Consider the following 4961-nt stretch of genomic DNA (forward strand, 5'->3'; position numbering starts at 1 on the left):
AGCTTAGGCCCGATGGTACGATTGAAAAATACAAGGCTAGGCTTGTGGCCAAGGGCTAAGCCCATAAAGAAGAAGAAGATTTCTTCGATACTTATTCACCTGTGGCTAGACTAACCACCATTCGAGTACTACTCTCATTGGCGGCCTCTCATGGTCTTCTCGTTCATCGAATGGACGTTAAGACGGCTTTCCTGAATGGAGAGCTAAATGAGGAAATCTATATGCAACAGCCAGATGGCTTTGTGATAGAAGGTCAGGAAGAAAAGGTGTGTAAGTTGCTGAAATCTTTATATGGTCTGAGACAAGCACCTAAGCAATGGCATGAGAAGTTTAATACAACTCTGACATCTGTTGGCTTCGTTGTTAATGAAGCTGACAAATGTGTATACTATCGCCATGGAGGGGGCGAAGGAGTTATATTGTGCTTGTATGTTGATGACATACTGATATTTGGAACCAACCTCAAAGTAATTGAGGAGGTTAAGTCTTTTCTGTCTCAAAACTTTGAGATGAAGGACCTTGGGGTGGCTGATGTTATCTTGAACATCAAGCTGTTGAGAGATGATGAGGGTGGGATTACACTTCTGCAATCCCACTATGTTGAGAAGATTTTGAGTCGCTTTGGATATTCAGACTGCAAAATTTCTCAAACACCATATGATCCTAGTGTGCTTATTCGAAAGTTTAAAGGCACAACTATAGATCAATTGAGTTTCTCTCAAATTATCGGTTCGCTTATGTACCTAGCTAGCACAACGAGGCATGACATCGTGTTTGCTGTGAGCAAACTTAGCCGGTTTGTTGCAAACTCGGGCGATGTTCATTGGCGTGCTGTTGAAAGAATTATGCGCTACTTGAAAGGTACTGTCAACCACGGGCTTCACTATACGGGATTCCCATCGGTACTTGAAGGGTACAGTGATGCGAATTGGATCTCTGATGCTGATGAGATGAAGGCCATCACTAGGTATATGTTTACTCTTGGGGGTGGTGCTGTTTCGTGGAAGTCTTGCAAGCAAACGATCTTAACGAGATCGACAATGGAAGCAGAATTAACAGCATTAGACGCATTTGGTGTCGAAGCAGAATTTCTTCGAAATCTTTTGATGGACTTACCTGTGGTTGAGAAGCCGGTTCCGGCTATCCTTATGAACTTCGATAATCAAACAATTATTGTTAAAGTGAAGAGTTCAAAGGACAATATGAAGTCCAACAAACATATAAGAATGAGATTGAAGTCTGTTAGACGTTTGAGAAACTCCGGAGTGATAGCGTTGGATTACATCCAAACGGCTAAGAATCTGGCAGATCCCTTTACTAAAGGGCTATCACGTGTTGTGATAGATAGTGCATCGAGGAAGATGGGTATGAGACCCACATGAGTTGCCATGGTAGTAACCCAACCTATATGATCGGAGATCCCGTGAAGTAGGACCTGGGAAAACAAGCTAGTGGTGAACTGAGGAGAGTAATTTTACTGACCCACTCCGTTGGAGATGCAATACTCTCGGATACTGTATGGTAGGATGACTATTGTCTTAATGTGTTCTTAGACTTATATGTAAGCAAGATGTTGTCCTACAGAGCGATCTTTGGAGGAACACACCTATATGAGCTTGACTGCTGGTCACAGTCTATGAGATTTGGGTGATCTCAAGTAAACTCATGAATAGGCCAGGAGTGTAACTAATATGCTCCACCCGAGGGGTCACCTTCGGCAGCCTAGTACTAGTAAGACTTGTGGTGAAACTCCTTTACGCCAAACTGACAATTCAAGGCATAGTCCATTGTTCAGTTGTAAAGGGGTGTAGCTACTTGTTCTAGGTGAAGCTCAACCTTAACAACTCTTCACTGAAATGCTGGTATATTAAAACGGTGATTGGAACGAGGGAACACGATGTGCCCTTGAGATCTGGTGGGGGATTGTTGAAATTAGAGATGGGCCTTAGGCCCATAAGACAAATTTCAGAAAAATCTCCAAGGGCCCATGTAGGTGGTGGCATGACAAGGTGGTGGGAAGTTTAGTCCCAGCCCGCTAGTGGAGGAGAAGTTGGACCCCTTTATAAGGGTCTCTCTTCCACATGCTATTGGAGAGTGAGAAGAGAAGGTGCCCTCGCGCACTCCTCCTCCTCGTCTGCCTCGCCACGCCACGCCTCGTCACGACGCGCCGCGCCGCACCGCGGGTTGCGGGAATGAGCCGAGCCGAGCTCATATCTACGCGCTTATTTTTGTCGATCAGGAACGGAGAATACGTAACGGACACGGCACGATCCGAGACGTCGGATCGTGGGCTGTTACCGACTCGGACATGTGTTTGGCCCACGTCTCTCCACCCAGCCGTCTTTATAAGCAGGCTATCGCCTACCCTAACCGATACGAGAACCAGATCGCATCTGCCTCACGCGTTCGTTCCTTTTGCTGCTGCTGCCGCCGGCGACTCCGTCCCGTTTACCGCGTACACGGTCGACGGGAGAGCAGGCCTCCGGAACCTCGCCTCTCCGGTTCCTGTATGGGAGAGGGGCGATTAGGTTTTTGGGGAGCGATCACGCGACTGCTCGCCTCCGTCCGTCTGCTTCGTCTATGTCCGCGTCACCCTCGTCATTGCCATGTCTTCACCAAGCGAAGCTGACCGTCTCGTCCGCGAGAAGGCCGAAGCCGAGAAGAAGGCGACAGAGGATACTGCCGCCGCCACCGCTGCTGCTACGACCAATTGGCCGATCGGAGGGTATGATATGTTTATCTCTCCCCTGTTTCTGTATGCACTAGTAATACTGCCTATATGCGTAGATGTTTCTGCTATATGCGTAGTACTTGCTAGTATACTCCGTGATCAGTATGTCATGAACCTACTCAATGCCATGTTCGTAATTATTTCATGGATTTATCTACTCGGAAAATTGGCTATTTCCTCAACAAATTACATCTCCACCAGAGGTGCCTTGTATTATCTGCCTTCTGTGGTGGTCTTATAATGCACAATGACACTCATTTAGATGGATGTTCAAGTAGAAAAAAAGGACAATGACAATTGATAGCTTGGCAAGATAATAAAGCCACTCCATCCACCACAATAGGAAGAAAAATAGTGGTGACCTTCATCAGTGACTTCAATGAGTGGAATCCCCTAATACATCAGATGTCTCTCTACCTTATGTGCAAGTTCAGTTATACTTAAAAATCGTCTTTATTCAATCATGTAAGTATCCTTTAAGGGTAAACATGGTAAGTAGGCGAATTACAAGCAAGGGAACTAAATATGGTAAGTAGACGAATTAAATGCAGAAAAAAGACAGCATTTGCAGAAGCAAAACTTTGTACTAGCAAGTTCTACAATGAAGCATAACACTTCACAACTTTTATATCTCGTAATAAAGTTTCAGTGATACCGTGTGTAAATGTAATCGTTTGTGTCCTTGAAAATTGGCAAAAGCCTGAATCAAGATCACATATTTGCTGCACAAAGCAATGTGATTGATAAAGCATGCCAAGGAAGATTCTCATAAGGTGTCTTTAAGTTCATTAGCCATGGATTAGTGAAATAGTTCTACTGTAATCATCACCATATTATACAAAGGAGAAAAGTAAAGTGAACGATCAGAACATAACCAGCTAAGATTTAAACTATAATAGTGGGCTCAAACATAGTGACAATTTGATTCAAAAGATATTGGAATTTGAGAGGTTTGGTCATTAAGTTGTGGCACTACTAACTGATGTCAAACTTTAGAAATAAACGGCACATGCAACCACCAACCAGTATCATTCTTATTATTACTTTGCTCCGTCTCATCAAAACAGAAAGGATATGAAGCTAAGAGGGGAAATTGAACAGTTTTCAGATTTCATCCTTGATACTTCTCCGAAACAGAGGCAAGAGCTTTTCGCCTTGTCTCGTTAATTAAGAAGGTTGTTGCCCAATTAATCAGAGGAAAATTGGGCAACAGCCAGAATCAACTTATTCGCCTGTCTGTCCAAAAGAACAGAGAAACAAAATTCTAATTTGACAGTAAAAATAATGGGTGTATATAAAATTTGTTCGAGATAAAGGTAAGACAATAGTAGCTATGCCTTTTTTTCCTCGAAAACCATCTCCCCTGTTTTTTGCTCAAAAAAACACCCCCCCTCCCTTTTCCCCATAGCAGAGAATGGTTTTGTACATCAGAATTCAGAAGCCCACTTTGACAGTGCAGAAGCATGTTTCCCAGTGGGCATCCGGATTTGCCCCCCAAACCATCACGTCAGGACCTACGCTGTTCAATCAGACGCGGAGGCTTTCGTTGCCTATGCACAGGGGAGGTGACGGGAGGGGAGGCAATGCACATACCTAGATCGTCGGGGGCCGGCAATGCACGAGGATGAGGGCCTCCGGCGGATGGCAGCGGCAGGGCGACGCCGACCGGACCGACGAGGAAGAGGAGGGAAGGATGCAGAGGGTTTAGTGGGAGGGGAAGTGAGTAAGGACGGTATGGGAACGCGGGATGCATGAGATAACAAACAAAGTTTATTTATTGTTTTTAGAACAACCAACCAAGATTAATGCTGCGTTTATTGGCCATGTCCATATTGGTAAAAAATATCACGCCCTATCACGGCAACTTCAATGTTGTGCATCAAATTAGACAGATAAAATGTAAAAAAAAAATACTAGCAGTAAAGGAAAAAACTCGTAAAAATTTGCTGGCTGTGGGGTTCGAACCCACGCGCACTTATGTGCAGAAGATCTTAAGTCTTCCCCCTTAACCACTCGGGCAAACCAGCTCTGGGATGCCACCTTCCTGAACGCACGTTATTTATTTGCGTCTGCTACCGCATTTTTCATCAGACCGATCGCTGAATGCTGTAAGTCGCCTCGTACGCCATCCGATGCGAGGCTTCACAGCCGCTGGATTGTTTCTACACGACCCCTCGACTGTGCTCTCCTCGCTGAGCTGTGTCTCGTTTCGTTTGCAGCGGCCAGCGGG

General features: G+C 45.0%; 1 non-coding gene across 1 annotated transcript; it reads right to left on the reverse strand.

The window, feature by feature from the left end:
- Positions 1-4675: 4675 nt before the first annotated feature.
- Positions 4676-4758, reverse strand: TRNAL-UAA. The gene has a single exon. It is a non-coding gene; the product is annotated as a tRNA-Leu (tRNA).
- Between the last annotated feature and the right edge of the window lie 203 nt (positions 4759-4961).

Source organism: Hordeum vulgare, chromosome 2H (genome assembly GCF_904849725.1).
Source record: "Hordeum vulgare subsp. vulgare chromosome 2H, MorexV3_pseudomolecules_assembly, whole genome shotgun sequence".
Classification (NCBI taxonomy): domain Eukaryota; kingdom Viridiplantae; phylum Streptophyta; class Magnoliopsida; order Poales; family Poaceae; genus Hordeum; species Hordeum vulgare.